Raw genomic sequence first — 25,931 nt, 5'->3', positions numbered from 1 at the left:
TGTCTATATGCCCTGTATTTTACAGTTTATCTGAGCCCTGCACTTGTAAGCCGAGGCTGTGTGATGTACGTTATCGAAAAGAAAAGTATTGCAAGTGCAGAGTGTAAGAACTGTATTTGAAGGGATAGCTCTGCTGTCATATATCTGGATTTTGCACCTTTAGGATCCTTCATGGGTCACTGATTATTGTAATCAGTACACTAGGCTTAGACCATGGGTACTCACAAACATTTTCCCAGGGCCTGCAAAGTTTGGTCGTTTGTGTGACCGAGGGCCGCAATGATGCCAGCAGGGGGGCGTAAAGTCAGTGTAGGGGAAGCAAAGCATGTATATTCAGTGGCTGACCAAAACTGCTCAATGTGAAACCGGAATACCTAGGATGAATCCTGACTTCTCCACTTGACCAAATTGTGTGACCCTGGGCAATTGTTTTTTTTTATTTCCCTCCGTTTTCTTTATTATCATATAAGAGGAACTTGAAATACATGACCTAAGGATGCATGCTATTTAAAACCATCTCCTGTGCTTGGATGTAGTCACTAATGGCAATGAAATACTTCTGAATGCACTGCTATACTTTGATTTACTAAGGTGAAATAGTTCTACAGGTCAATTAAATACACTTTTAGAATTTTGAAAAGACTATCACATTTTTACACATTTGCTGTCTTTAAAAATGAAGGTGTTCCTAAAGTTAAGGGCCTTGTTACTGCCTTTCCCTAAGTGCAGGTAACCTTTAAATGCGTTCTTGATATATATTTAACATTTTTCTTCATGTTAGTGCTGAGTCGAGTAAACAGCATCCCAGTGCTGCTGCCCAAGGGCTGCATATAAAGGTCAGGAGGGCCGTCATTGCACACCAGGCACCAGCACTTTCCAGGGAGACTACATCCCCCAACAGGCCCAGCGGCAGGCACCGCCAACGCACACCAGCAGTGCCAGGAGGCACATAAAGCCAGCTCAGGGCACCTGCAGCATGGGAGCCCGTCATTGCACACCAGGCACCGGCACTTTCCAGGGGACTACATCCCCCAACAGGCCCAGCGGCAGGCACCGCCAACATTTCCCCACAGCGCCACATAAAGGCAGCTCAGGGCTCCTGTGGCGCAGGAGCCCGTCATTGCACACCAGGCACCGGCACTTTCCAGGGGACTACATCCCCCAAAAGTCCCATCGGCTAGCACCGCCAACGTGTTCCAGCAGCACCAGGAGGCGCATAAAGGCAGCTCGGGCTCCTGTGACTCCTGCGGCACGAGATGCTCGCTGGCCAAGGGTGGGCCCATATACGCCTGTCAAAGTCCGGAGGAGGCTGGGCTGGGTCACCCCTCTAACCCCAGTAGTTCAGGTCGTTTGGAGCCTGCATCAAGCTGGGTATGAAAGATCCCACCCTGAATTCTTGTCTAACTATCTCTATTATTGACTCATTTTTGCCAAAGCTACTAATGCCATATCTAAAGAGATAGCCCTTACGGAGCGCAGACTCTCTCTGGGGGACGGTGCCCACGGCTCCAATGATGGGCTTACAGTACTCTTTACCAGTACACCTGCTTCCTCAGAACTCAGTATAGAGCCCAAGTCACGGCTTAACATTCAGGGGGCTGCCGAACATTGTGACCTCCCATCAAATATCACTGCACCTGTTATTGACATTCCTCCCTCCCGCACTCACTAACCTCACTGTCCCCAAGCCCCCTCCCTTTCTGACTACGAACGGTAAGAGGAAGAAAGGTCCCACTAAAGAATCTCCCTCAACCCGAGCAAAGAAACTCAGGAAATCATCTCCTCAACAACCAAGATCTAAGACAGGTTCTGATGTTTATGAACTCCTACGGTCGCTGGTCCCATTGGAAGACTCTCTCCATTAATTAGCCTGATATTATCATAATTGGATAATATTGAACAAAAAATGGAGGAGTTACTAGGCCCCAGTAAAGTTCCAACACAGCCACCCCTTACACAATAACAACTATTACACCCTATGCACACAACAAATAATCCTGTTTGTACCCTTTGTTCTCAGTCAGGATGATCATTAGTCGTGGTCAATCAAGGGTGTGTCCCGCAAGTAGGGACACTACAAAGAGGGGGCATTCAGTTATTGTCAAGTGAACCTATCAACACTCCCTTCCCACTATCTGTAACTCCCACCTCTCAGAAACCTGTGATCAGATTGGTTATCCCTAACCCTCCCGAGGGCTCTGGAAAAACCATTCAAAGATATGTCAAGTAGCCATCATTTGATCTCACGCAGAAATATTCTAAACCTCAATACCTTGATCTCCCACCCACAGCGCGCCCATATATATTAGTTTTATTGAATGTTCCTGCTCTTAATTTCTCACAAAGTGAATCTATCACCCAGCTCATGGCCGAAGCACGCCACTGTTAAACATTCACATGAGGCCAGGACCTCTGATACGGAACCATCTCTTAATGGCGTGAAGAACCTCTTGGGTGGGCCCTTCTCTAAAATCTTATGAAGGCGATTGTGTTGTTTTAAACTTTGACAGCCCCCATTTGGTAAGAGATTTACTCTCACAACCCATAGCTGATCCGAACCTATTTACTATGATCGTCTCCTCACCTCTGGATTTCTTGTATAAACTACAAACCCTGCATCTGGGAGGGGTCCAGCATACAGTTTCAGATCGCCATCCACATGTGAACAGGATTCCAATGATTAATCCTGTACATTATTCCACCTCCAATAGATGTGCCCCTTTATCAGGTCTAGATTCTTCTGATTGACATACGGGTGAAAACCAGTTGTCTAACAGAATACAGTTTGAAGGGGTGAAGCAAATGGATGTTTGCCAGCTCTTATCGAAGGGAAAGGAACATCAGAGTTGTGCAGTCTCACACATATCAGCTCCCGACCAATGCACTAATTTATCTCTTATTAGGGACACACAGACCTAACATTTTCTTTTGCATCCTGGAACATAGCTGGATACAGCAGCAAGCGTAACAATGAGGAATGGCTTTCTGTTCTGTCCAATTACCAGATTATCCTTATCCAAGAAACCTGGGGGACAGACCCAATATACATCGATGGATATAGGTCTTTTCAAACTTTGGTCTTACCATCTACAGGGATTAGGCCCAGGGGTGTCTTATTAACACTGATTTCCAACGTGGTGGCACTTAAAGTCCGGACATATATAAATAATTCTCCAAATTTTCATTTTCTGGTTATTAAAGGCACTGACACCTGGGATCTATTATTGGTAAACTATTATAATAACAACTTTTTGGATCCAGTGGTGGTACCCCAATCTCTGGATAATTTGTTAGAGGATTTAGTGGAGTCTCATCTCAAACCCCTATGTGTAATTTGGTTGAGAGATTTTAATTTGAAACCTTGCTCTCGAAATTCTGCAGAGCTATGCGGAATTTTGGATCACAAAAATGTCTGTATCCCCCATTTTCATCACGACACTCAGGGGAACGTCCTCAATACCGTACTAGTGAAATGGTAACTTTTGATCCATAACGCTATAGATACACACACGGGGACCTTCGTTCCAACTTTTCATAGAGGTGAATATCTATCTACTCTAGATTATATCATCTAATCTGAGATCCTAAATTCAAGGCTTTCAAAACCAAAAACTAACTTCACTGAATTTAGTGAACATGCCACACTGTCCAGTGGTCTGTTATGGCTGGTGCCTTAGTCCCAAAACGGCCCCAAATTTCCCAAACCAATTATAGGTAGATCCAATGGCATCACTTTGAAATGGGAGAAGGTCGATGTGGTCACTCTTTTCATGACTTTTGTTTTGGCTAACCCGGAGGGCATAAAAATCTGTCAGGATCCATCACTTGACCAGATCTGTATAGCTGAGGCGTTTAACAAGTTACTAATGTATCTGAAATCACAATTGATACGCCCGCCCTCTACTAGAGATTCCATATCTCATCGATAGTTTGTTAAGAATTGCACGATTGCTTCCTCAAATCTGCGCTAGGGACTCAAGTCATCACCTAGGAATGCAGATCAGATTCACGTGCTGAGGAAAACCTATAAGCTAGCCAGGACAAACAGGCTGAGTCAGCTGAAACTAGAGCCATGGGACAATCTAAAGAAATCTTCTTCCATTTGAGTTCGCACGGCCTTCTGATAAGTTATCAATACTCCCTTCCTGAATGACAATAATGGTCCATCCTTAGATACCAATATTGAAGACGATTCTTGGGCAAAACGCTTTCAGGGTATTTTTCACGGGATAGAGGAATCTACAGGCGTAAATGTTAGCCTTACTATTAATTCCCCTATGCGCCTCTTATTTGACTTTGAGGAAATCAAACTTGCCCTGACCCAATCTCCTTCTGGCAAAGCACAGGGGCCCGGTGGGGTACCTATGCATGTTTTTCTAGCCAATATCCCTTTTTGGTCTCCTCTATTAACTGTGGCTTTTAACGCCATAGCTGAGAGTGGTCCTCCCCCCTCCTGGAATAAATCAGTAATCATCCTGGTACACAAAAAAGGGGATGCTTCGGTCACTGCCGATTATCGTCACATTTCTTTGCTCGAAAGCTCAGCCAAACTAATGGGTCAGTTATTGTTAAATAAACTAGAAATATGGGCAGAGGAAAGGGACATCCTCACAGAAGTTCAGTATGGGTTTAGGCAGGGTAGGGGAACATTGGACCAATATCTCAACTTGACTCACAATTGATAAATACACGAAAGCAAAAAATGCCCAAATGTATCTGGCATTCATGGATTTATGTAAGGCCTTCAACTGTGTGGGTCACAGCAAGCTATGGGAAATGTTAAAGGAGATGGGTGCGGAGGAAGCTAATATTACCTTCATTAGGGGGCTATATCTGGATGCTACCGATGTGGTATGATACAGGAAAAACGGTGAATGCACCAAACCATTTAAAATTGAAAGGGGTGTCAGGCAAGGCTGTATCCTGGCCCCCTTTCGGTTTGCTCTCTGTAAAAATAAACTAAATGACGTCCTGATCAAGAGTGCGAAAGATACCCCGCTAGTTTCATCTTCTGCTCTTCCTATCCTCCTCTACGCAGACGATGCTGTCCTGCTGGCAAGGACACCCATGGCATTACAAAAACTAATCACACACTAAACAGATTTTATGCATAACCTAGATCTGCACGTTAATAAAACTAAATCCTACGTCATGGCAATAGGCAGTGACAAAAAGAAGAAAATTAGATATAAATTAGATGGGGAAATATTAAAGCAGGAACATTGTTTTAATTATTTAGGGGTTGTTTTTGATAACATAAAAACATTTGGAAGGAGATGATGCAAAATCAAGTTAATTTAATGATTCAAAGTATCAAAGCCTTTTCCCAAAAACTAGGCCATAAGCCGATACTTGAAATGTCTACTATCTATATGGCAAAACACTCCCAATGGCCACCTTCGGAGCAGCAATATGGGGTATCACTGACGTAATACCACTCCAAGTACAAGAAGATAAATTCATAAAACGACTGTTTTCAATTTCACAATCAAGCAATATTGTTATAACCCATAAAGAAGCTGGTATGCCTTTTATGACAGATGCCATAATATTAGCACCACTTTCTCTCTATCAGTTTGGAAAAGGGAAACTGTGTGTTTTAACCAAAAATTCTTCAAAGATGTCCTGAATTTGGACGATGCCCACAGAATCCCCTGGATATCATATGTCAGAAAAACCCTTATTTCTTTGGGTCTTGGGTTTTTGTATGATACCTACATCTTTGGAAACATTTCCCCAAATCAATACTAAAGGTGATTTTTCTAAATCAAGTCACACAGGATAGGTGGAATACCCACAAAGGGAAACAAACCGTAAAGTTGTATGCATCTATACCGCAGATATTAAATCATTCGCACTCATACCTACGGATGGTTCAGAATAACTAGCATCGATTCATGTTATGTTATGTTATGTTATTGATTTTTATTATGCGCACAGCTGCTCCAGCGAATGAGCGTCCTGGCGCAGTGACAAGGTAGAGCATAACATAACAGAAACTAATCATTGAGACCCCTGGAGAGCATTTTAAAATAAGAAAGTCTTGATAGCTTTCCGGAAAAGCATGAGGTCCTCCAGCAGGCGGATTTCAGCCGGGAGGGAGTTCCAAAGGGTTGCAGCCTTAACACTAAAAGAGCGTCCGCCCGCCCGACAGAGCCTGAATCTGGGAACTACGGCAAGGGCCTGACCTTGAGACCGAAGAGTACGTGTGGGTACATAAAAAGACAGAAAGCTAGACATGATTTGGGGGCCTATACCTTTCAAAATTTTAAAAGCCAGACACAGGATTTTAAAATGAATTCGCTTCCTCACTGGAAGCCAGTGCAAGGAGCTGAGGACGTTTGACGCAGAGCAGAATCTGGGCAAGCCTACGATTGCTCTGGCCGCGGCATTTTGTACCCGTTGTAAACGGGTAATTTCGGCCAGGTTAGCTCCTACCAGGAGAGAACTGGCATAGTCCAGGCGCGAGATGATAGTAGCCTGGATTACCAGCTGCCTGGTTGGGGCGTCAAAAAACTTAAGGGCAGGTCTTAAACCCCTAAGAAGTCCAAAGCAGCAGGCTGCTGTTTTCTTAGTGTGGCCCACAAAGGTGAGACCAGCATCCAACCAAACTCCCAGATTTTTCAATTCCAATACAGGAGTAGGTACAGGTCCCAACTCAGCCGGCCACCATTGATCGCCCCATAAATCCACTCTCTTTCCGATGATCATCACCTCAGTCTTGGTGGCATTAAGCTGGAGACAGTTCCCTGTCAGCCAGGTAGCCACCGCCTTCAGTCCGTTCTGAAACCTGGGGGCATCATATTACGCGTCCCCGCTGAGAGTAACCGCCAGCTGAGTGTCGTCGGCGTATGAGACCAGGGTAAGGCCCCACTGCCTAGCGACTTCAGCCAGCGGTCTCACGTATAGATTGAATAACGTGGGACTCAGCGAGGATCCCTGCGGAACCCCCATGGCCAGCGGCTGAAAATTGGACTTGAAGGGGGGGTGGCCACACAGAAGGATCGACCATCGAGAAAGGAGCGGAACCACTGCAGTGCCTGGCCCTCAACACCAATCTCCGCAAGCCGGTGCAGCAAGATACTGTGGGACACCGTGTCAAAGGCGGCGCTGAGATCTAATAATATCAGCGCCGCCGTCTGACCAGTATCCAACACCACTCGCAGATGCTCTACCATCACAAGAAGGGCAGTTTCCGTGCTGTGCCCAGCACGGAAGCCATTCTGTGTGGGGTCAAGGGCATTGGACCGGACCAAATGTCCCGACAAGGCCAGATTGACGTGGGCCTCCATTATCTTCGCTGGCCAGGGTAACAAGGAGATCGGGCGGTAACTTTCGGGCTTCAAGGGGTCCAGGGTGGGCTTCTTAAGGATTGGGGAAACCACCGCCTGCTTCCATTTCGTTGGAACTACCCCTGACTCCAGTGAAAGGTTGACTAAAGAACACACAACCGAGCGTCCCAAGAAGGCCTGATCTCTAAAAAGAGCAGATCTTACTGGATCCAGCGGAGAGCCAGATTTGACCTTTGACGCAAGTTTGTCAAACCCTTCCGGGAGTAGGGGAAGAAAAGAATGCAAGGTGTGGTGGCTTAAAGCCCCATCTAAGACTCCCAGGTCAGTCCCTGTGCTAGGGAATGTCCGATAGATGGCCTGGACCTTTCCCAAAAAGTACGAAGCCAAAGACTCACAGTGGGAGATGGACCCCGAATCCACAGAGGAAGTCCGCTTCGCCAAAAGATCTTTCACGGTCTTGAATATAGTCTTCGACGGATTTAAGCTGTTACGAAATTCTGCAGCATAAAATGCCGCACAGGCCTTACAAATAGCCCAGTGATAGATCCTGACTGAGGCAACATATGCGGCTTTCAAATCAGCCTCATAAGTCCTCCGCCATGCTCTCTCCATCCGTCTGCAGACTCCCTTCAAGGCACGCAAAGCACCGTCGTACCAAGGACTCGACTCCCTGGTACTAAGTTTACTCGAGACGATGGGAATCAGAAAGTCCAAGGCCCCAGAAATCCAAGTGCAGAACTGGTCATAGCCTGCTTCCACATCATTCAGTGGGCCCAATGGCTCTACCGCTAGGAGACGATGGAGATCCTCCAGCCTGAGTTTATTCCAATGTCTCCTGAATACCCTTCTAACCAAGGGGATGGAGGAGATCACAGGCAAGGGACATTGGATGGTCACCAAAAAGTGATCTGTCCACCCAAGCGGAGAGATGGAAATAACCTTTGTCTCAGCCAGATTGGTAAAATAGGGGTCCAAAATATGGCACCCTACATGAGTGGGCTGAGATACCAGCTGGGTAAGCTGGAGAGCCTCTAGGTCAGCCAGGATGCTGCGTGTCGTCGGGTTAGTTAAGATATGAAAATGTAGGTTCAGGTCACCCAGGATGGAATAATTAGCACAGCCCATGGCTAATGTGCTGACAGCGTCGGGGAATGAATTTCTGAACACCACATCACTGCCCGGTGGACGATATACAACCATCCCAGAGAACGTAAACTGGGGGCTGACTGTGAGAAGTTGGCCTGATATGCAGTGCTCACTATTCTAGTGATCACTATGTATCAGTCAGACAACCCTTATTGATGATTGGTTGTAAGTCAACCTTATAGACCAGCTATCCTAGTAGCATGGATACGAGCAGTCTAAGGCTAAGACTCTAGAGGGCATGTTAAGCCAGCTGTTTTACCATCACATTACCCCTTGAACACCAAGTGAAAGGACACCACACAAGTTGTTATGAAAATAAACAGGTATTTATTTATAACAAGACTACCCTGAACTCTTTATGAGTCAGGGAGCTAAGCACATAACAAAACTCTTTAGAAAATACTTAAAGTCGCACAATTTACACAAATGCCCGAGGGGCACGAAAAACCATATACACAAGAAGTGGAATGCGAATTACTAGCAGGTAAGTAACTATTCTCATAGACTTTAGAATCGCTAGGCCTACAATACTAAACACTTAGATTAGGAGCAGGAGGCCTGTGGACATCGTGTGCAGAGTGGGAACTCTCACGCGGAAGGCGGGAAAAAGTCTATGGAGGCTAGTAAAGACAAAGTTACTGTTCTCGGGCGAACCCGACTAGGTGGGTCAAAAACAAGAGTGGATCCGAACACTTAGGGTGTTGGACTATGCTGGAGCACGGGAGTACTCAGTTTACCTAGCCCACGGACTGCGGCTGCATAGGGTTCAAGTTGCGTCGGAAACCCTCGTTGAAGATCCAGGAGCCTGAAGAAAGAAGTTGCTGGCAGGCGGCCAGTGAAGAAGTTTGTGGTGATCCAAGCCTGGATCAGGGAAGAAGAAGACCTGTAAGCAGAGGGGACCAAGTTCTGAATCACTAGCCAGTGATTTAGGTGGGCACCAGGATGGCACCGGACGAAGTCACCTCGACCAGGTGAGTGGGCGCTGCTGGGCTCTGCAGTCTCTCGGACCAGGAGGCGTTGTCGGCGACCAGGATGGAGGTGCGAGCTGTCCCACGAAGATACTTGCTGTCGACGTCGCTGGACCCAGGATTGGGGCAACAAGTCTTGGCAAACGCAAGCCCACGCGGTGGACTTAAAATGGCGTCTGGAGTGGACCAGGAGGGTCCGGGGTGCTCCTCTGTTGGAGGGGAGCAAGGGCTAGTCTGGAGCAACCAGACCAGCGGTGTTTGTCGTCGTGAAGCGTCGTAAAAGGGCCACTAGCCAACGGGCAAGTGGCCTGGACAACGCGGTGAGCAGCAAAGAGCAGAAGGGCCCCACGCAGATCTCGTGGATGCAGGGGGGCTGAACTTCGGTGCTGGAGCTGCTCAGGGTCGGGGCTTCTCTTACCCCAAAGCACTCAGTCGAGGGTCACTCGGTGGTCGTGCTGGACAAGCCTCGTGTAGTCTTGAAGATGGCCGGTCCCTCGAGGTCTCGTCACACCCACGAATCTCAGCGTGACTGATGATGTAGGTAGAGGTCAGAGGTGCCAGGGAAGCCGGTTCTCGTCGAGCTGGGCAGTCTTGATCCGGAGGAGAGACTTACAGCAGACCGCGATGCTTGGGTGGTGCCTGCTGCTGCAGGGTGACTACTCCTTAGTCACAAGGGAGAAATCTTGAGAAGAAGTCTTGAGTTCCTTTCGTGGAAAGTAGTTTCAGGATTCAAAGATGATCTCATTTGGAAGGGGGCCTGCTCCTACCTTTATCCTGCAAAAGGGGGCTGGCACGCGACTAAGTCCTGCCCTATGGGTGGGACCAGGAGGGGGGTGGTTACACCCCTCTCCTTTGGTGGGCTTTCCCCAGCTCAGGGTCTGGTGTGCCCCTGGAACTGGTTCAAGCCGGCCTATGCACAGTGAGCACCGGGGTGCCACTTGCAGTCACCTTCCTCTAAAGCCCTGCCTACCTAGGATACACAAAATCCTGTCTGGGACGGTGCTGGCACCGCCCCTGACAGGAAACCCTTTGTCCTTGCCTCCTGCGCTGGGAGGACTCCCAGCAACAGGAGGGCAGACTTGTGTCTCGGTGGCAGCATCCATTTTGTGGAGCTAAGGCTCTGTCTGACTTTAACCGGGGTTACAGGTTACCAACATGTCATGTCCCTCTAGAAGGGAGGAATGCTAACCCCGTCGCCAGAATTGGCCAGGGGTTAGTATTCCAATTCGTATGACACCTTACTCGACATGTTTTGATAAAGCGATACCCGAGTTGGCATATAACCGCGAGGATTATAATGCACTTAAGAGTATATGGTATGCGATATCATGGAAACGGCTAAGGGATAGATCCCGAAAGCCGCAGATAGGCTCAGCTCATGCCAGAGCACCATCTCACACGATTCCAAGCACTCTGCCTTCAGGATTGTCAAGGCCTGCCATAGGAGTGACTGATAGGAGATCTGTGTGCCCATTTTAGGGTTAGATATAGGTATACTATATCTAAAGCAAAGGGTGAATACACCACCTTGCCCCAGCTGTCGTGCAGCCAGTTGTGTCAGATTTGGATGGCCAGCCAGGGGTGGCATAATACATGCTGCAGCCCCTGGTAGGCCCTGGGTACACCTATGCCCTGGGTACCTAAGGTACACTGTACAGGGACTGATAAGGTGACTCAGTATCCAATTAGATATGTACCTAAGGTACATGGAATCCATTTTACAGAGAGAGCAGTAGGCCTGGGGTCCTGAATAGCAGGGCCCCAGGTCAACTAAGTCAGAAAACCAGAAAAACACCAGCCAAAAAGTTGGGGGCAACCATAGTCAGGGATCTACCTTCCTACACTGACCATGATCTTAAAGGCGGCGCTTTCGCAGCCGGCAATGCTAAGGCTCTTCCAGACGCAGGCAAAGCAGGACCTAACTATTAGGGCTATACCCCCACCTCTCGATGACCGATTTAAGGTATACATAACATAACCCGGGGGGCAAGCTAAATTATTAATAGCTGCATCCGCATCCTGCAGCCAGGTCTCAGTAATGGCAAAAACATCGGGCGCTTCATCCTCGATGAGATCGTAGATGTCTTGATAATGTTTCGATAACGATCTAACATTCAAATTCAAGACCCGCAAATAAGATTGCAGGCCCTTACCAGGGGGGGCAGCTGTCAGACTCCTCCGGAGGACAGTCCCTGGACGGTCAAGCTCCCATCCGTTACAAGGGCACTGGAACGGGCCACAGAGAGGATGAACAGGAGGAAACCTGCACCGATGTATGGTCCGGCCGATAGCGCACAAACTTTCTATGGAGTATGTGAGCATCACTACGCACGTCAAATGCCTCGCATGCCACAGTCCAATTACCCGCACGGCCCTAGCGCGGACGGGCGCAGACGGGCAGGACTCTGGCACGACTCCGGCCACGCGAAGGCGCGCCCGCTACGCGATCCCGCTACGCTGGGGGAGGAGCTTTAAGTAGGCGTTCCAACGATGTGACCTGCGCAGTGAAGCGCTGGCGGATGCAATCTCCTCCACCCCACTCCAAGATGGCGGCCCACCCCAGGCACCGGACCCGCCAAGCGGCGGTGAAATTACGATTAAATGTGCAGGTAAGGGGCAGTAAAACACAGGGTCCCAACAGACCCAAAAATGAAATAAAGTTTTAAAATGCGCTAGCAGCGAGCGCTCAAAACGCTCCTGGCAGCCACACGCTACCTTGTCTTCCTACCTTGTTTCATTCTGACTAGATTCAGACTGAACCTTATTCCGTTAATGCTTGGTTATCCAAATAATCAATTTGTTCTTAAGAACTTACTGCCTTGTCCTTGTGACAAAAAGACAGCCCAATCGACTTTACGCCTCCTTTCTGCACATTATATCTAAAAGAGAGGAAGGTTTTTATTGTCCCGCTTTTAAGAAAACTATCAATGTGAACTGTAGCCTCAGCTCTCTTTTTATTTTACTCATTAGATACCCCATTGGTCTGTTTTGCACTAGCCTCCTTTTTACTGGCTGCTTTAAGAACTCGCAAGGCCTTTAGCACTACTCTTATAGCACCATAAGATTATTTCTCTTACCATCATATTCGGCCTTTTTATATCTTCTGAATGTACTTTTAGATCTAACCCATTTTATGTGAAGGATATTATTGTTGGCTCAGTATTGTTTTTAAATTTCGAATTTATTGCATATCTAATTTTAATGTATTCTATGATGTCTTTTTATATGTGAACTTTCACGCATTTAATGAAGTGCGAAATAAAGTTGAATGGTGAGGAGTATCACTGGCTTAGACTATAGAAACATTACTCAAAGAGCACTGTTAGTGAACTCTTCTACGGCAACAGATGTTTGAATGTTTTTCATTAAGATTTTAATACATTAACAACTTAAACAACCAGGCAGCACTAAGTATTCTCAGTATTTCAATCATGAATTATTTGTGACAGATGCAATGTAAAATAATATGAAAGTAATCAGATCTAAGGACTACAGGGTTGGGGGACACAAAACAATATGATGGCAAGTAAGAGTTTACACAGACATTACATCATCAGGGTGGCTCCACCATCGGCCCCACGTTTCTGTGGTGCGCTTTGGGGTTTGTAAAGCAGTTCCTCTGATTTTGCACAAAAATCCATGTCTCTGGTCCATTTACACAGTTCAGAGGCCTCTACACATCATCAGTGATGGGCCACATCTCTCTTGGTGACCTGCAGGTCAATTGCAACGAAGGCATGGATATGGTGAGGACCGCCACCTGGGCCCAGATTTGCTAACATTTGATGCAATGCAATGCAATGCAGAAAGACAACTTGCTGTGCTGCGTCAAATGGAGAGCAGGAATGCACCATATTTACAAAGACATGGCGCTTTCCTGCTCTCTTTCTGCGCTTGCGCACTGAGTGCTGCCTAGCTCCAACTCAGGCACTCTTATGCCATGTTGCAAGGGTGCCTGCATTACAGGCAACGTTGTTTTTGTGCAAGAAGTGACATCTTTCTCAAAATCCTCAGAGGCATTTTCTTCTTTCTATGTGTGCTGCAAAATAAAGCATACATAGATAGAAGAAATAACGAGGATAAATAAACATATTTCTCCTTGTTACGCCTCTGTTCAGATGACATAGCATTTTGACGCATTGCCAGGTTAACTACCCTTAGTAAATCTGGGAATAAACTAAAATCCATGGGTGGATGCTTGGGAACGCCCACACTCCACCCATTGAATGCCTTACCAACACAGCGTACTGAAGGGGACGATTTGTGCTGCCTTGAGTTACTCTGCATTTACTAAGCCACGCAAGATGGTTATGAGTGGCTTAGTAAATATCACTTCAACCCTTGCGTTGCTTGGCATCACCTTGTGTGATGCAATGGCAATGCAAGGGCTTAGTAAATTTGAAACCAGGTGTCTTATCGGCCCCAATAGTATCATTTTTGGGCGAGTTATATTTTTCGCCCAATGGTGGACACAAAGTTAAAGAGTACAGTGTTCCAGTATCTGGCCTCAAAAGGGCTCAACCAAACCATATGAAGCCAGCCCCTGCTTGGTAATATCTGATTTCCCCACGTGCCACAGTCTAGCAGGTGTGTAATAAAAACAATGGAGATATTTGAACTGGATTAAGTGCAGGCACGAGGATATGGCAGTCTGGGAAGTCATCCATCTCACCCAGGTCGGCTTCCCATATCCTCCTTATGTCATCAATGGGTCTGGGGCATTATTCACTAACACTCTATGCTGATTAGAATTAGCTTTCTGCTGTAGTACACCTTAGGTCACTTTAGCCTTGATAAAATGAAACTCTCCCGGGTTGCGACGCCTGATGAGTTAATGGAGGTCTTACCTGAAGATAGTAAAAAATGGCATAGAAAAGTGTTTATTGACCTTTTCATAAGATTTAATGTGATTGGTATACTATATATCTATGATGGTAGACATTCTAGTGAGGTTCTTCTTGATAAATGCAATTATGCTGCATTACCTGGGGAATCCATGTGCCATGCCAAAGTGGGGTGGCTGCAGTGGAAATGGCATCCAATTTGTAAGACCTCAATGCATCATGATAATAGACTAATGGCGGTTGGGCAGCAGTAGTGGGAAACAGCCATTACAACATGGCTGTAACCACGCAGTACCTTTACCACCCATGCATTACAAGTCATGCACTGTTACCACACATAGCCAATACCACACATTTTTTACAGCGCATATGCCTTTACCACGCATGCCCTTAAAAACAAATTAACGTTGTAAATATATGAATGGTAATGGCATGTATTTTGCACTGGTGGTAAGGGCATATGTTGGTAATGGTGGTAAAGGCACCTGTGTGGTCAAGGCTATCGGCTTCGTTAGAGGAAATGGAGAGCCACTTCTGCTTCCTCTTGACAACGTCGCCACACCTCACCTCAGAAGAACTGCCTTGTCATCCTGTGGAGGTAAGGGGGAGTGGGCCTGGGGCAGGGGGGTACGGATTAGGGATTTAGACTGGTGCTGATTTATTTTTTTATCCTGGAGGGTGTGAAGTCTGGTTTTAGGGCTCATAGTTTGAGTAATTTTAAAAAGGGCTTGGGGCCTGGGAGGGGTCATGCTGGGGTCCAGTTTGAGGTCTTAGGGCAGGAATCGGGTAATTTAAAAAAATGGATGGGGCCATAGGGGTCGCGTTGGGGTCTAGTTTTAGCTCTCAGGGCAGGGGTCGGGCGAATCTAAAAGAGTCTGGGGGTGTGTTTGGGGTATACTTTTGGGGCCCTGGGCCTGGGGATTGGGGATTTTAACAAGGGCTAGGGGTCGGGGGTTTGTGCTAGGGCTGGTTTGAGGGTAGGGGTCTGTAAAAACCTGTACCATGCATAGGCCTTTAACATGCATGCCTTTATAACGAAATTTGTTGTAAAGGCACGTGTGGTAAAGGCATAATCATTATAAGACATGCATGGTAAAGGCATACGTTGCAACTGAATGCATTGTTCCATCATAAATTCAGTAGTAGAAGGTAGTAGTAAAACGCATTCTGAAAAATGGCCTGTAAAAGTCTAGTGCTTTCGGTCTTCAGTTTCTTAGTCACTAAGTAGTGGTAAAAGTATTAAATAGCACAAGAAATTGTGATATTCTTCCCTAAATTTGACTGTTTTTCATTAGTTTTTCCAAATCCCTGATACATGTGAGGGCCAAACCCACATGCGTCCCACTACTCGCACAGTAGACACTTGTATGATGTCAGCATCCAAACTCAGGGCCGAACTGGCCGTAGCGGGCACCGGGCTATCCCCCAGTGCGCCACACGTGTGGGGGGCCAGTTTGGGGGCCCTGGGGGCCGTTTTTGCAGCATATCTGCAAGATCGGCCCAGTAACAAAATCGGCCAAAAACCAGCCCTGGCAAAGAGCTCGGCGGCACCTCCAACAGGAGTGGAGGGGGCAGCCGGTTGAGCACTATGCCAGGCCGGTTTTGGTTCCCATTCCGGCCCTGTCCAAACTCGAGCAGTTCTCTTCCAGTTCAGACTGCAGCCCTGCACACATTTACTGTTTGTTCAGGAAGCAAAATTCAATTGTAAGCATATGTATAAAAAATTGTGTAAATTAATTCCTGGGTGTGCCAGGACTAGTCTCGTTTCTTTAGTGAAAGCGAGATGTGTGATGCATAGGCCCTGCGTACAAAAAAGTAACCAGAGCTAACCGTCCTGCTCTATCTGATCCAGGATAACACAGGAGCATACAACGTGATATGTGAAAACTGGCTTAATCCCAGGTATCTGCGGTTGATTTGAGCAAATACAGGAGCACATTTTCTATGTGTTTTTTTGGAATCCTAGATTGAGAATCACTTAATTAACCCATCAAGCACTTTCATTTTCATAGATCAAGTTAACAATATTAGCCTCTCATCCCTTCCGGTTTTTTTCTTTGCATTTTATGGCTTGCAATCCTGCATTTGTAATAGCAAAAGAAATCTGTAATTTGCAGAATTCAAAGAAAAACACTTTTGCTACTACATGATTTAAAGAAGATATTATTCAAAGAAAACATTTACAGTGAATAAATACATTTTACGTTTCATGTGCACTTAATAATTTTCCTAAAAGCGGATTACAATTGCTAGTTGATTTGTACACTACGGGGCAGATTTATGAAGGCCTTGCGGAGCCGGTGCGTCACTTTATTTGACGCTACGGCGGCGCAAACAATGCGCCCTATTTACAACGTGACGCATCTAGGAGATGCGTCACGTTGTAAAGCCCTGCGCCATAAGGAGGCGTTCCTGCGCAGGGGGGGGCGTTCCGGCGCAGGAACGCCTCCTAAAAGTGGCTGAGTGAAATCTATGAGATTTCACTCAGTCACTTTCAGGACAATGCTGCGTCAAAACCCTGCGCCTGCTTGAAGCAGGCGAAGGTCTTGACGCAGCATTGTGGAGATGGGGCACCCCCGAGCCTTGCTGGAGCTGCGTCGCGCTTGCGACGCAGCTCCAGCAATGCGCCACCTTTACGGCACAGATGGGTCACGCATCTGTGCCGTTTTTGCCCCATGGTGCGCCGCATTGTAAATGCGGCGCCCCATGGGTGGCGGAGCAGCGGCGCAGGATGACTGGCGCATCCCTGGGGATGCGCCAGTCATCATAAATCTGCCCCTACGTTTCCAACCCGACGCATAAAGGTGCCCAAATGCCCATTTACAAGCATTCCCTTCTCCTGTCTTTTGCTTAGCAGAGAACACTATTTAGTACATGTACCTTTGCAAAAGCGTTTCCTTCTTAAAAAGGGAAGGCCCCTTTTAGTGCCCCATCTTCTGTACCAGCCCCCACCCCTTGCAATGGTGAGGTGAGAGTTTCTATTGTAGCGCCTGTGGCTGAAGAGCAGGTGTGAGTGGGCGCTGTCCCAGCTCTGCATAACTCTCTTCAGCTGCGGCCTACCCCAGCAACCCAGAGCCATGGCTTCATGAGGAGGGGGTGTAGCCGCCTATGCTGATCCGTGGCCCCTTCCCTCATAAGCATGTTTTGTTTCATTTTGTTCTTTTTGCAATCACTCGAAACAGTGGTGGTAAGTAAATGCTGTTCCTAGAAAAATAATCATTTTCAAAACTGTATTTAGGCTGCACAAAATGTAGTATAGCCACTTCGTTTCACTTTAACTAGATAAAGCTCAGAAGCATTCCCCGAATAAATAAACAACATGATTTTTGTCCAAAGATTCGGTAGGAGGCATAGAGGCGTGAAAACGAGGTTTGGAACGCGCCACACTGACATGAAAGCGAGTCGTGGAATTCGCTATAATAGCACGAAAGCGAGGCTTGGAACTCGCTCGCAGTGCGAAACATTTCCGGGTAAACCTAGGAAGCAGCTAAATGAATGTTAAATGCCGCGATAGGCAGAACTAAGGGGCACAGAGGAGGTGCACCGGAAGTTATTCCGCGAAGGGCCACTGAGGGGACAGAAGATTAGATGTAAATATAGAGGGTCAGGCTCCAGCATTGTGGCGGCTTTGGAAAAGGACAGCACTCAGGGTAAGGAGGGGAAGCGTTGTGGAAGGAGAGCAATACTAGTCAGATAATGCCAAGTGGAATTAAACGCCCTAACACCAGTATTTCCTCTTGTCTTCCTTCTCCTTAGAGCAAGCACCAACAGCACCCGGAGGGCAAGAGAGATAAATATCACTCAAAGGGCAGGGACTCCACGGCCGGCCCAGGCTTTGTGTACAGGTGAGGCATGGCTCCCCCTAGGGATTACCAACAAGTGTGGAGATGTGCAAACAAAACAGCAAACTGAAATGAGACCCCTTTTTTTAACAGAAATAGCCTCGAGGTGGCAGTGAATCTGTCTGATAAAGGATTATCCCCGCTGTGCAAATTTAACCCCTTCCATGCGCATGACGAGCTGAGCTCGTCATGAGTTGCGCCGCTCGCATGCTAATGACGAGCTCAGCTCGTCATGTAACGCGGCTTTTCGCAAAAAGCCGCACAGCGCAAAAATAACCGCCGCACGCATGCGGTTAAAAGACTGAGAAGACATCACGCAAATGTGGCTTTAACCCGTTTCTTGCTTTGAACGTTCAGCGCCAGTGCCGTTGGACGTGCGCAGCACTACGGAGGTAGAGCTCCCAATGGCCGACGGCAGCACTGAAGGGGTTAACCGCTTCAGCGCGGCGTGAATTTTCGCGCTGTGCTGAGCGTTCCATTGAGCCTATGGGCTCATGACGGAACGGTTCCGTCATGAGCACAGCTCAACCGACGCTCATGACGGAACCGTTCCGTCATGAGCACCGAAGGGGTTAAAGTAGGTATAGAGTTGATAACAATAGACAAAAGACACTCGGTATATCTGGTTGTTTGTTAAGAATTAGCACTAAAACATCTATTTCTCTTTAGATGAGAGCCGGATTTTAAATGATTTTTAATGGATCGAACATATTAATAGTACTGTACTTAAAGAAGCGAATACATCAGAAACACATACACAAGGTGTCGTGAAAGCTAAGGTAATGATTTTCTGTCTGTTTAAAGAACAGCGTTTAGCCCACTTTAAAAAGGAAGGAAAGAATAATAATGAAGTATAACTTACCCTTCGGAAACCCGTAGGTCATGGTCCCAAAATCCAAGACATTGTGGATATTGATGAGAGGAATGACTAACATGAGATAAGGTCACCCACATTTGTTTTACTGTAGTGCCTCCAAAGCATGTTTCCAGTATAAGTTGCAAGATTGTATCCAATGGTACAGGCAGGTCTTTTCGCCCCCATTACCAAACCCATTTTCCTGCTACCCTGGATCTAGTGAAAGAGCAGATATACGTAGAGGGGACCTTTGGGATGGAACAGGGGGTGACCAATAGATAAAAGGGATACAGCCCATTTATTAGAACGATCGAATCAAATATGGTTGTGACAATATTGTATAAATAAGGATAGGAGACAAGATCCCTTAAGAATGGTTTTCTAGCTAGTGAGGAATGTGTACCCAAGAAATGCGTAGTTGGAATATGTTCATACAACTATGTTTAACAAGCATTGGAAATGCAATAGGTCTCGCATTAGAAAAGTTGGAGCTATTGGTTTTGTAAATGACAAGTTTTTTTGGGGGTTGGTCTTGAAAATAGCAAAATTAATATCTTTGTCATTTACAATGCCAATACTTTTAACTTTTTCAAATGCTACACCTATAGCATTTGTAATGCAACATGTTTTGTATGTACGTGACTTACATGTATTCATATAACAAACACAAATGGCTTTTAATTTTTTTAAATAATTAATACTTAAATAAAAGTTCTTGTAATTTATAATAGCAATAGCTTAAACTATTGTAAATAACTTTTGTGAAGAATATGTTCAGTGTATTTTATTATGACGAAAATGCAAGAACAGAGGTGAAATATTAATTGATTTTACATATAACAATGGCTTTTACATTTTTTTCTAATAATTAATACTTAAATGAAAGTAATTGTAATTTATAAAGGCACTAGCTTAAAGTAAATCCAAAAAAAACAAGTTATGGGTGAGGCGGTTTTCTGCGAGTTGCTGCTGCCACTCTCTGATAGCAGCCGCAATGTTCTTTATTAATTTTTCCATCGGACCATAAACTGTATGTAAAGGGGTAGAAATAGAGTTGGAGTCGCGACGATTGGGAGGTGCACTGTAGTGGAGTATTCCTTAAATACTGGAGCTGACGAAGTGTGCTCAGTGTACGAAGATAGATGCCCCTTTTGAAAGCTGCTGTAACGCCTGCAATACTACTGCTGGTCCCTAGATGGAGTGTGGTGAGGCGGTTTGCTGCCAGTTGCTGCTGCCACTCTCTGATAGCAGCCGCAATGTTCTTTATTAATTTCTCCATCGGACCATAAACTGTATGTAAAGGGGTAGAAATAGAGTTGGAGTCGCGACGATTGGGAGGTGCACTGTAGTGGAGTATTCCTTAAATACTGGAGCTGACGAAGTGTGCTCAGTGTACGAAGATAGATGCCCCTTTTGAAAGCTGCTGTAACGCCTGCAATACTACTGCTGTTCCCTAGATGGAGTGTTAGGTGGAAAATAGCAGCCACAATAACATTAATTAACGTGAATAAATTACAACCAATACACTTGAAGACGGAGGTCAAGGAAGGGAGAACGAGGGGGCAAACAAAGTCAAGAGCGAGGGAGAGGAAATAAGAAACCCCACCCCTCTGAAATAGAACAATATACAATTGCATGAAATAAATAAATAAATACCCGATTGTTTCTAAGAAGTGCCGGTACTGTCCAAGTAAAAGTATCAGAAGGAGAGCTTCTTACATAACCGAGGGCAGGACAAGAGAGGTGGTGGTGGGGGGAGATACGGACAGAAGAAGAGAGACAGACATACGAGGAGAGAAGGGGGTATCTTGAGAGAGAGAAAAAAGAAGGGACAGAGTGGGGGAAGAATCAGAGGAGCGAGCAAGTTGTATAAATATGAGAGCGAGAAAGAACGAGGGTGAACTATAGAAAGAAAGAGGGCTGACAGACAGATATAGACGGAAAACGAGAGTACGAGTGAAAGGGCGAGAGAGGTAATGAGTGAATGGGAGAGAAGGGAAAATATATAGAAAAAAAGAAAAGAAGACACGGCCGGCCGGCCGTGAAACTGAAAGCACGGCCGGCCGGCCGTGAAAAGCCTTTGATGCAGCAGGGGGTAATTAGGGGAGGAGAATGGCTGGGCTGAGGCAGAACGCAAAGCCTTTGATGCAGCAGGGGGCGGGGCGGGAAGAGCTGCTGGCGGCACCAAGCTGACGATTTGATGCTGTGCACGCGCATTTTAACTAATTGCGCTTGCGCATTGAGTTAAAATTACACATGCACTGCATCAAATCGCCAGTGTAGGTAATCTCTGTTTAAGCCCCTATAGTCTCGCTCTGCTCAATGCGCATGCGCATTGACAGGCGAGACCTAAAAAGGAAATGTATAGGAGGAATGTGCACCCAAGATAATGTGCAGTTGGAATATATTCATACAACTATATTGAATAGGAAATGTATAGAATGGGACAATGTGAGATTGCCTTGTTTTCTAAAACAACTATTTAATTGTGTTTTTCTACAGGAATCAAACTAAAGTGGCAACCTACCAGTGCCTATCAGGGCTCGACAAATCCACACGACCACTCGCATTTCGAGGTAAATTTTATGAGGTCGAGCTTTTTTTAGGTCCTACTCGCCTTTTCTGGCGAGTAGGAAAACATACTAGCTCTTGTTCTCCCTCTTTTAAAATGGAGCAAATGTGACAAGATAACAAGATTTAAAGGCCTTTTTATTGCTCACAAACCAAATGAGCAATAAAGATGCCTTTAAATCTTTTTATCTTGTCACGTTTGCTCTGCTTTCAGGGACGGAGGTGAAGTAGGTTACTGTTAGGTCAAGGGGACTTTTAAAGGTACTAGACCTGCAGGACTAGTACCATTGTTCAGATTTTTCGAGCCCTGCCTATAAAAAGAGAGACATATATAACTGTCTTGATAAAGATGGACTATCGTATATAAACCATCGACGCCTCATTGTACACAATCAATGGAAATAGCCTAACCTGTAGATATGAAATATTGAGCATATTTAGGAAAAGCTAGGAAGTATTGTTAACCCTGATGTGTGATTTCATGACAAAAAATAGTGTCTGTCTTTTGTCTCTCCCTGTGGTCTAGTGCCTATTAGTATTTAGCTTGGGCAATTTAGGTGTAGTATTGTTTAGGTTCAAACTTTTTTTAATGGAATAATATTTTTTGCTTGGTTGATGAGATACTGTTGGATGTATATGTAATATTACTGCATATGTTTTTAATGGCAATGAATTTTTAGTACTGACTGTTATAATGTTTAGGATGTTGACTTTAACAAAAAATAAAGAAATTATAGTATTTACTTACCTTATAATCAATGGTGTTGGTATTAGGTGTACATTCTAATACATGGGCTGCAATCTGTGTGAAGAGCACACAGATTAGTTTAAGAAAGTTTTTGTCCACCAAGGGATTTTCCTTTTTCTACTGAGATGTAGGCAAGACACCCCTCTAGCAGGCCTTATAGTGCACGCTGATTTAGGGATATCTCCTGTGAGGGCATATCTACATGAGCAGATATGCCCCTACAATATCCTTGTCGATTCCTGGATATGCCCCTACAATATCCTTGTCGATTCCTGGATATTGTAAGTGACCAGGGAAGCTCTATAGTAAGTACATTGGCTGGACACTCGTCATTACAAGTGCCACAGCTCCATGAAGGAAGCACTGAAATATGGGATATTTGGTACCAAACATCTCAGCATAATAAACCTGCACTGATGCAGTGTCCGATTTATTAAAAATTGCACACAGAGTGCACCTTAGAGGGGTCCCCTAAGATCTACCAATCCTTAGTGTGGTCACCAACTGGCCTGAGCCAGCCTGCTACCACCGGACAGTGTTCTGTCCTCATGGGGAGAGTGCCTGCGCACTTTGAGGTCGATAATGCCTTTGTTGGTTGGAGGTGTTCTCACCTCCCCCTGGTCAGGAAGAGCCATCTGTGGCAGGTGGGTCAGGAGTGACAAAACTCTTTTGTGTCCTCTGACTTGTGAGGCCAATGAAAGTGAGGGACAAGCCTGTCCCAAGTCTTACTTTGGCCTATGTGTCCTGCTAAAGGGATGTCATGTGCCAGTGTCAGTAGGAAGCCCTTAAACTTCAGAGGTAGAAATGGCCAACCTCCTGGTGACACCAGGCTTGGGGTCTCTATCCTCTGAGTAAAGGAGTCCTTCATCCCAGTAGATCCTGTGGGACCCACTGGCACTCTCATCAGCCTCAGCAGCAACTTGCTGGCTGAGGGGTTCAAGAGAGGGGCAGGTTTGCTGCTCCTGGCTCAGATCTGACCTGAAGGGCCCCCTGTCCCCAAGAACTCAACCTGATCAGATATAAGTTCCTCTGAGACAGTACCTTCACAGGGACCGTGATCATCTCCCTCAGTAGACACTGGTCCTCCTTCTGAGCCTGGGGGGGAAGACACAGCCTTACCCCTCCTGGTCCATTCTTCCAGGATCCAGGGTCTGTTCAGTGGATGTCTGTTTGGCCTGTGACCTAGTCGGCAGCAAACACGTCTGCAGAGATGCCCAGCATTGCTGCATGAGTCCTTAGGTCTACTTCAGCCCATGCTGAAGATTCTAAATCATTGCCCAATAAGCATTCCACCGGAAGGTCTGAACTAACCACAATTTTTTTAGCGCCTGTGAACCCTTCCCAGCTGAAATTAACAACTGGCAAGTAATGATCAGCCCTGACATTGTTAACTTTGATCACTTCCTACATCTCACCAAGTTTGATTTGATTAGGGTCCACCATAGTGACACTGGCACCTGTGTCCCTGTATGCTATGGCCTCCTTACCATTAATCAAAGGCTGCTGCCTGCATTTTCCGAAGTTACTTGGACTGACAAATAAGGTGACCATATTTATTTATATTTATTTATTTATTTATTTATTCATATATTTATAAAGCTCAACATTTATCCCAGGGTATGTCACGGCGCTAAGGGTTACGGTAGTGAGTAGGTGGGTGAGGGCCAAATATCAGTCTTTAGGGAATACGTGTGTTTTGAGTTTTCTCCTGAAGGCGTTGTACTGTTTAGTCAACTTAAGTTCGACTGGGAGCTCGTTCCAATGCCGTGCTGCCAGATGTGAAAAGGTACGGCCTCCTGTTCTAGACATATTTATCTTTTTTGTTTCGGCCAGAGCAAGGTGTTGCTATCTTAGTGGTCTAGTGGGAATATAAAAGTGTATTTTGTTCTGAAGGATCATGGGGCCTGTGTCATGGAGTGTCCTGTGAGCATGACCAAGGAGCTTGAAGCAGGCTCTTTGACGCATGGGCAGCCAGTGGAGTTGCTTTAGGCAGTCCTTTGCTTAACTGTGTTTGCCTTTGTTGCACACTAGTTTTTCTACAGCATTCTGCACCACCTGTAAACGTTTAAATAGGTAGTCTGGCATGCCCACGAAAAGGACATTGCCATAGTCGAACCTGCTGACTAGCAGGGCCTGTGTGACTGTTTTCCTGCTTTCCAGGGGGATCCACAGGAATAACCTTTTTAGGAGTTTCAGGGTGGTGAAGCTTTTCCCAAATAGAGTTCGTACGTGGGCCTGCATAGATAGTGTGTCGTCAATAGGTACACATGGGTTTTTGGCACAGTGCTTGGGTGTGGGGGCGTCTCCTAAAGAGGAGGGCCATCAGGAAGAGTCCCAGATGTGTTTGGCTTCTCCGAGAAGCAGGATTTCGGTTTTGTCTGCATTTAGCTTTAGGCAGTGGTCTACCATCCAGTCAGCCATTTCGGTAAGGCAGCTAGTAAGTTTAGTTTTGGTATCTTCATGCCCCTTCCCTATGGTGATTGTAAGTTGTGTATCATCCGCATAGGAGCAAACCCCAAAGCCCAATTTTGTCCCAATTTGTGCCAGAGGTGAGACATAGGCGTTGAACAGCGTGGGGCTGAGGGATGCTCCCTGCGGGAGACCACATTTCAGTTGTTTCTGTTTAGATGAGAAGGCTCCTAGCTGGACCGTTTGGGTTCTGTTGCACAGAAAAGAACTGAGCCATTCAAGTGCTTTTCCATTTATCCCTTTTTCCAGTAGGGGTCCAGTAGGTTGTTGTATTCTAGGTATTTGGATAGCTGTCTATTAATCAGCTCCACCAACACTTTGGAGAGATACAGGAGTTGAGATATGGGTCTGTAGTTGACCGGGTTTGTCACATCTGTACCTGCTTTTTTTAGCAGCGGGGTCACAATCGCTTGTTTCCATGTTTCTGGGAGAGTTGCTGCTTCTAGGGAGTTGTTGAAAAGCTGCTTGATAGCTGGGGCGAGGGAGGGTATGATCTGTCTTAACCCTTTCTATGCTGATGACGGAACCGCTCCGTCATCAGCTGCGGTGGCGCTGTGCTGATGACGGAGCGGTTCCGTCATGGCCCGGCCGCCGCGCCTGCGCGGTGCGAATTCCGCGCCTGCGCTGGGCGTTCTATTGAGCAGGCGGGGCCATGACAGATCCGCTCCGTCATGAGCACAGCGCAACCGCGGCTGGTGACGGATTGGTTCCGTCACCAGCATGCGGTCTCCGCGCGGCCGCCCCGCCCCCTTAGCGCTGTGGCGGAATAGCCGCCGCAGCGATGCGGTTAAAATAAAATGTGGGCAGGATTCAAGGGGGGATCCAGATTTGATATCGTTCATGGTTCTGGCAACTTCTGCTTCTGAAATTGGGGTGAAGCTATTTAGTTGGGCGTGATTATTCAAGGGGGGGTCTGATTTTCCCCTGCTAGTGGGGGCCACTGGGGTGTTTAGGTCCAATGTTGAGTAGATTTTCTCTACTTTATCTGTGAAAAAATTACTCATCAATTTCACAGTTTTCTGTTGAACGGTGCAATGTTTGGGACATGCAGGCGGGTTTACACAGTTCTTTTACGGTTTTATATAGCTCTTTGGTTGAGTTGCTATTTTCGTTGATTCTTTGTGCATAGTGTGTCCTTTTTGCCTTTTTTGTATGGCATGATTGTAAGTTTTGAGAACAGTTTTGTAGATTAACT

The 25,931-nt window shown here is 46.2% G+C and overlaps 1 protein-coding gene across 2 annotated transcripts in view; it reads left to right on the top strand.

Moving 5' to 3' along the window:
* The first annotated feature begins 17,774 nt into the window (after positions 1-17,774).
* LOC144806579 (uncharacterized) overlaps positions 17,775-25,931 on the top strand; it is a 229,783-nt gene continuing 221,626 nt past the window's right edge. For both annotated transcript variants that reach the window (XM_078672914.1, XM_078672913.1), the window contains exons 1-3: positions 17,775-17,900; positions 18,007-18,095; positions 21,451-21,524. The gene's annotated coding sequence lies outside the window, so the exon portion shown is untranslated. The remainder of the gene's footprint in view (positions 17,901-18,006; positions 18,096-21,450; positions 21,525-25,931) is intronic.

This window comes from Lissotriton helveticus (assembly GCF_964261635.1).
Source record: "Lissotriton helveticus chromosome 1_1 unlocalized genomic scaffold, aLisHel1.1 SUPER_1_unloc_9, whole genome shotgun sequence".
NCBI classification, from domain to species: Eukaryota; Metazoa; Chordata; class Amphibia; order Caudata; family Salamandridae; genus Lissotriton; species Lissotriton helveticus.
Note: the sequence above shows the minus strand (reverse complement) of the source record. Positions and strands in the feature narration are given on the sequence as shown.